The sequence below is a fragment of the Nylanderia fulva genome, unplaced genomic scaffold (assembly GCF_048542155.1).
Source record: "Nylanderia fulva isolate GAGA-0341 unplaced genomic scaffold, ASM4854215v1 Scaffold29, whole genome shotgun sequence".
NCBI lineage: Eukaryota > Metazoa > Arthropoda > Insecta > Hymenoptera > Formicidae > Nylanderia > Nylanderia fulva.
Genome location: NW_028190358.1, coordinates 1230732 through 1238860, shown reverse-complemented (window position 1 = coordinate 1238860; position 8129 = coordinate 1230732).

Sequence of the window (8129 nt, the reverse complement as noted above, 5' to 3'; positions counted from 1 at the left end):
GCTTCATTATTTCTACCATAATAAGCCGCGCTCCAAGGATTTCCCTAATCCTCTTTAAACATCAACGGTATTAAATGTGATTAATTATCTTGATATTCACGTCGGAAACAAACGGGTACAAAGTGGCATAAAAAAAAATCGCCGCGCACAGCCGCGTAATGGTGCCGTTAAGCGCGCGAAATCCCGGTAATTAAAACTAGTGTTTATTATGTTCCACAAATGAAAATGAAACACGTATTTCAGATGTTTCCGCGAGCGCAATTACGTTAAGGAAGGAGTCGCGTACATTTGGTTCCTGTAAATTTTCGTCGTGAGCATTTTGTCGGCAAAGTACAGCTCGCGTGTCGACGAGATAAAATTATATTATTACAGTTAAACTATTTTACTCTTCTCGCGCAGATTAAGTCGCAATAGCAATTTGTTATCTAAATGGAATTTTAACATATTATATGTATATGTATATAATTGAGCGGCGCGCTATAATTAATTTTCAAATTACGAAATCACTGCGCTTTACTTTTAACTTTACATTACATGTGGTGCTGAAAGCTTCTTTTATACAGAGGACATTTATAATTTTTTATCTTTTTATACAGTATTTTATATTCTCTTCAAAGGATACTATTATGAGAAGATATTTTATATTTTCTTATTAAAATGTGTAATTCAAATTTAAACTTTTCTGAAGAAAAATGAGAATAAAATTCAATTGATATCTAATTTTTAAAAACTGATCGTATACAAACGAGAGAGAATGAGCCACCACTTTTCTTATCCCCTACGGAGAAAATATTTTTAATCTAGTCTCCGTCGCATTGCACGCGTCATTGACGAAAATTTCCAGCGATAGCATTGAGAATTGGAAATTAGATTGATCCGGGACGCTTAAAAAAGATAATAACGACGATCGGAGCCTGGAAGCTGGCGGGCGGACGAAAATGTTGAAGCGGCAGAAATGGGACGAGGAAATCGTCCGGTATTCTTCGAATTGTTCAAGATTACGTTCTGCAGCTCGTGCAGTTTCTACGGCTCCGTGGGCTTGATAAATGCTCGGGGAAAAAAGGGCGGCTGCGTCGGGATCTTTAATTTTTCACGAGGAAGGACCCGAGGATCGCACTGAATACGGCCGAGTGGGGCTCGACAAAACGCAAGGAAAAAAACGCGTCAATCTCTGTATAAATCTTGTTAATGATCGAGCATTGATTTCGCGCCAGCTTGCAACGTCGACAGTACGACGTGATGATTTATTGGTCGCGATATCTTCTCTGTCGGGGATCACTTTGGGATGTCGCGCGCGATTTGCGAGTTATTTCAACAAGAATCGACGTTAACGAATCTTGAAAGGGGACTTAATCATCTACAGAATTATCTAAAAAAGAAAAAAAAAAAAGAAAAAAGAAAAACCTAAAACATCGAATCGCGTTCGAAAAAATCCTACTAACGATTTGTCGACATTTCTCGAGTAGACGCGTGAAACGGATTAATTCGTGCAATATTCATCGCAATTCTTTGGGCAATTTATCACGCTTTGCGCGTCTCCGTTCGTTCGTAAGAACGAGTAACGACGGGAGGGAAGAAGAATGCCCGGCTGGAGAGAAGTCGACGGCAGTGTTTCTCGCAATCGTGCCAACGCGACGATAAAGAAGCGGACAGAATGGAAAAATTCGAGATAAAGTGCTTCGAAGTCCACCGGGGTCTGACGGCGGAGGAGCGTCGAAAATAATGGAACAGAAGGTGCTCGCGGTCCAATCGAAACAACAATTTACCGGCGGCCGCTTTTATCTATAATAGCGCCGGACGGAAACGCCGATAGAACGTGGAAGAAGGTAGTTCTATCGGCGCCCCCGACCTCGACGGCCGGAGATTCCCGGGGCTTCCGGTACAAACGGATGGACGACACAAAATTACTCGACGTTCCTCTCCTAAACAGGGGTGGATAGGTTCCGAGAGACAGAGAAAGAGAGAGAGAGAGAGAGAGAGAAAGATCGACGATCTAGAGAAACGTTGACCGTCTCGCGAGCTTTCTCAGCTTCGTACTTTGGAGTATTTGCTTTCGAATCAGCTCCGGAGCGCATATAAGGATTCCTGAGAGAAGTAGGGCTACCAAAGAGCTTGCCTTTGTGTGTGTGTGTTTGTGTCTATATACATATATGTATACGTGTGTGTACACATGACCTCACGTCCGCGATGTTTCGGGTTTGTGGACGAAGGACGACAGTAGGAAAACAAGCCGGTGTCAGTGCTACGAAGAGCGGTGGATGAATGGTGGGTCATGTGGATGGTCATATGGTATCCCTGAGGAAAAGGGGAACAGACATCGGACAGAAGATTCGCTTCGTTTAACAGGACCGGGCACTGGACGACGGCCAAGCAGGTATCGTACGGACGTTAGCTACCCTTTTGAACGTCAGTTATGAGTCTTTCGAATTGCATCAAAGCTACACAATGGTTTCGTCTCTTCTCTCCTTCTCTCGATCGTCTTCTCTCGCTCTCCTTCTTTATTCTCTCTCCGTGTACGCGGACGGAAACTAAAGGAAGACGTCGGACGACGAACATGTCCTCGTATCTCGTCACTTCTCTTTGTCTTTCTCAGCTCTGTCCTCTTTTCCCTCTTTCTTGGCTTCTTACGTACTGTACCGCGAGTCGCTTCCCCGCCGTTTTCCCGTGGGAAAACTCAGTATTCTCAACGCTCGACTCCTTCGTCTTTTGGCAATTTCTTTAAAGTACGACTTTGTACGCGACTAAAGATTTATAAGTGCTCGAACAATGTAAAGATAGGATTTTCAATGTTACACTTTTCGTGTAAAATGTTCATACACATACATAATTATATATTTCGTGATAAATATTATATATAATATATTATCATATAATATATCATTAAATATATATCTATCACATAATATATCATTAAATATATATCTATCACATATTATATAATTCGAATATAGAAAAAGAAAGAGGGTGTGATTTAACTACGCAAAATTTTGACCACGTTTTATGAAACAAGAAAATGACATTATTATTGACGCATTTGCGTCATTATAGATGCAAATGAATTTTTAGATATCAATCATGTGATCTGAGAGAATCTAAAAAATGATAAAAAATATAACAAAGATATGTATTGAATTGTAAGTCCGAGTATAATCAGTTTCTCGTTGTGCTAAATAAACACTAATGATTCCACGACGACAAATGAGTCTCGAAGTCTCGAAGGGATTTATGCCATGCGAATCTGTTTCAATAAACGTCGGACCATTAAAGTTTTACGACGATGCGTGTTACGTTTATAGCGTGAGTGCAGGACGACATCGGACGGCAAAATTTGCTCTATTAGATTCCATTACACGTCTCTTTCAACGTTTCATTCGATTTCGCAAATTTATTTTCGGTCGAACGCGATAGCACGGGACACGTACAGCTCGTTACACGCGGCAATATTTTCGATTCTCTCGCTTCCTGCCCGTGTCGCCAAACTCACCTCCACCAATTTCCTGACTCGCGATGCATTCGAAGCATCAGGAAGCAGTTATGAAGCTACGTGCCAGCTTATCGAGACCATACGCTTCGCCGCGGAAGCAATTCTCTAAGCCGCCAATTATTTCGACAACGGAAGAAGAAGCGTTCATCCAGTCGATGAATTTTATACACACAAAAATTTGTGTACCAGCGACATAGACAAGATCCCAATTTTTTCCGATAAATGAGAGAGTAATAATAAATTGTATATATAAAATTAATTTTTCAAATTTTAAATTAAAAATGAAAAAAAAATATTTCAAAAATATAGAATTAAATTATGACCTGTAATTGAATTATATTATTTCAACCGTAAAAAATACAAACAATTTTGATAACCCACAGCGTTCTTTCTATGTACCTTCAACACCGCGATGCAGCCAATCGAACTCTATGTGGATAAAATAAAAGATACAATTCTGGTAAAAAGAAGATTGCTGTCAGCAATCGCGATATGGCGAAGCTCTGATTTCACGCCGAAAACTATCGCGCTTTCAGGCACGATTGATTTCTTCCTTCGAAATCAAACGCCCTTCGCGTTCCACGCAAAAACCTCCCATTTGACTCTCCTCTCATTTCTCTCTTTTCTCTCTACGATTGTTGGCCGTACAGGATGTACGTTCCACATTTTCTTTTTCTATTTTTCTTTTTTTTTTTTTTTTTTTTGCCGGCGGGCGTATGTCGATATCGGGAACGTGAATGGCACTGCGTTTCAAAGAAACGTGAAAAAAAGCGAAGATTCAACCGGTGAACGACGATTAACGAGCCGCTCTGTCGAATACAATCTCTGTAAAGGGGGTTTTCTATAGAAAACGTGACTGTATAATGTGTCGCGCCGTCTGGCTTGTCTGTCGAAACGATGGATTTTTTTTTCAGTATTCGAGAGCGCTGTGAGCGATATTTGCCCGCGGTTTATGGTCGCATCATTATCAAACGTAACGAGAAATGTGTTCAGTCATATAATAAAAATTGATTTTTTTCTAGTGTTCAGTCATATAATAAAAATTGATTTTTTTAACTCCATCGATGACTCGAATTTTCGAAGCGAAAGGTGAAATAATAAATATTTTTACATGAATTTAAAGAAATCGTGAAATAATAAAATAGAAATTTGTAAAATATAATACAATAATAAAGTAATTAGAAAGAACAAAAAATTGTCAATGTTTTAAAATTTATAGACGAATATTTTAGAATATTTGAGATAAAAAAGATAATTTTTACAATTGCAGGGAAGAATCTGTTTTCAACCTTTTGAAATTATATCTTTTGAATTTTCTACATTTAGTAGATTTGATTTTGTACTTTTATATTTTTTGTGTGAAAAACTGTTTTTAGAAAGTTTAATCAGAATTAAATAATTTTATTACTCATATGTTCCACTAATGAGAATCTAAAAATTATATCACAAGCATTGTGTATATAAATTTCTCATAATTTCGCGACGATGGGTACCCTGCATGTGCGATAATCAGATCTTTATTGTGCACTTGTGCGAGAATACATAAGAAATGGACCATTGGCATTTAGCCAAACCTAGGAAGGATCGAGGATGGTAATTAAATTTTCATCAAAAAGGGGGAGCGTTGCTTAAGTACGGTGTTACTCTTTTTTCACATATACTCGGATTCATGGTTAACGAATCTTTAATTGGGGGACTAACTATGGCGCAGTGAAGATAGAGGGATCGAAAGGAAGAACTTTGCAGATTGATGCCTGGTGCCAAGTAACACATACATATGTACATCGACTACTAACGACAATCTGCTTGGGACCGGTGCTGTAACTTGTCGTGCAACGCGCTTTCCACCGGCCGGTAGTCTCTGGCGACATATGGCGTTTACCAAGAATGTCTGGATTTCCATGATCCGTGATGTAATCGCCGCTGGTTCTCGGATGCGCGCTACAAATACAAAGCAGCTGCACGGCAAAGCAGTTTGCACAAATAACTTTGATGATCTGATGCACATCCATGGTGCGACACCGTTTATTACAAGAGTCATCATTTTCTAAAATAAATTACCAATTCTTGCATATTGCAATTTTTTAATTTTATTATCAATTTTACCGAAAACATCTGGGTATCAGTCAAGCTTATATTTTTTATATTTTTAAGGACTATCTGAAAAATCGTTTTCGTTTCACTAATAGATACTAATAGATACTAATAGATACTAATAGATACTAATAGATTCATTGTGCTTTCGCTTTTTAATATACATATAATTAAATATATTTTGTTTTCGTATGTATATATTAAAGATATGAATTATATGATAGTATGCATATGCTGTAGACATTGTGAGGTATCGTTACACGATATTGCCAATCATTTCGCTAGCGAAATTATATGGTCTTACTGCTAATATTGACTTTCGCAACCGCAATAAACCTTCGCTCACGGTTATTCACGCGATCATTTTCGCGCGTATTGAGTAATTAGCGAAACTCGAATTGCATGTAGTGGCAATTTTAAATTGGGAATGAATGCGATAATAGATTCAGAATTGAATTGTCAAAGAAGCCCCCTGCAAGTTTATATGCGCGCCAATAAATCGACTGGGTTACCTCGAATTGCTTAATGTATCGTAAAGTTTAACGGCAGTAATTTGTATGCATTTTCGGTTATCAATTTTTTTAACAACGCATGGATTCAATCGCGCGAAACGGTTTTACTGCATGTCTGGCGAAAAATAAACGCGTAGGGAATTATATCGAGCTCCGATCATCCGAGATAAAAGATTTGTCGTTATATCTTAGTATACCCTTACGTGACTCGAAGGTACAAAAGAGAAAACGTAAAATTCCGAGGTAGCGCGCGACACAAGAAAAACGAGAGACTGCTGGAGAGATCACCCCCTACGAAAGTACCTCGTTTCCTTTATAAATGGATTAGGTCACTATTGTCCAGGTCCTCGAAGATAATCCTATGCATGCCGTGTCGTGATCCAGCAATCACAGCCAGAGAATAAATCTCTCTCCACTCTAAATGCTAATGAGCCTCGTGTGAGCGATACTTTTGCATCGTTTTGGGATAAACCGATGAAACGAGATAGCAACTGCACTTCATTACGTTCATTACTACCTTATAAAAATGCTGAAGCATTAAGCGAGAATGAGTAATTCATAAATACATTTTCAGCGAGGAAATCTAACTCTTTCCCTCTAAAATATTGACGTACGGTTCAAACGATGATGAAATCATGAAGAGAGAAATTTGAAGATAAGCTCATTCCTTGTTTATATAAAGTTGTCATAACTCGCAGTCGTTACAAATCTTCATCTATATTAATACATTAAATGATAGTAATCCATATATACTAATTAGAATAATTAATTATTCATGGGAATTATGGAAATATATGAATTACTCGTCTGATGATTAAACTTGAAATTAAATTTACATTGATATTGTCAAAGGTACTTTGCTATAATAATGTAATATGAAAATCGATTGGAATTTGATATGAGAGAGGATGCCCTATATATCTTGCCTGATTTATTTTAAGGCGCAGCGAGAACATGTAATGCATCGCATCGAACATATATTGCGTAACATCGATCCAAGCCTCGCGAAAGCGCCGTAATTTGTTTGTTAGAAACGTCGACAGAAACTCTATGTAAAACTTATTACATCGCATCATAATCGGCAGGCACATAAGCGATTCGTGAGCGCCGCGCGAAAATACTTAATTGTTTGCAAACTTGTGTAACGTAATATTTCCATAACAATGTTAAGCTTATTATGTTCGGAGCAAATCATATCGGCATGTCAAAATCGGATCTGGAGCTCGATGTTCTCCGTACGAGAATCGTCGTCCTCGCGTCATCCTTTCTCTGCAGGAGATATCGGCATAATCTTGCGAGATTATAAGCCATTCACCACCCGCATAATTCTCCGGGATCTCGATAAATCCACGTGTACGTGACTCGCTGATTAGTTCCAATTTGCTGCTCTATATCAGCGAAAATATTTATTAATTACTCATGGTACGTCGGCGTGTTTTCGCGTATTTTACCAAAATATGTTACAAAGGAAATTTTTTTTTTAATTAATATTGCAAATTCTTTTATATTATACGAGTATAAAAATTTGAATAAAATTAAATTTGATGAAACATAATTTCAAATTCCCGAATACGTCACCATACAGAAAAAAAAATGGTTAATTGAAATAAAATATTACTCGGATGAATTTCTCGAAATCGAGTCGAACGTAAAATTCACTTGACGCAACAGTCGAAAGCAAGAGAAAATCCAGATAATCGCACATTAAAATTAGAGATAAAAGATAGCGAGGATCGCGATTGCGAAAATAATAGCGGTAGGACGGAATGCTGTGTCAAATTTGCATCGCGCGATACCACCGCGATAACGGCTTATCGATAGTGCATGTTGCAGCCGTGGGAGGTGCAATCTGTGATCCGTATCCCTTTCAGCTGCGGGCATTAACGCGCTGTCGGCCTCACGATCCTAGCTCTTCCGGATTGGAGCTGTGAGTGGAATGTCCGCGTAAACCAGGAAACAGTTACTGCCACAAAGACTGCCAACTAATGCCGCGACGACGGCCACTCCGACGACGACATACCTTCCGCGAAGTTTCGCCG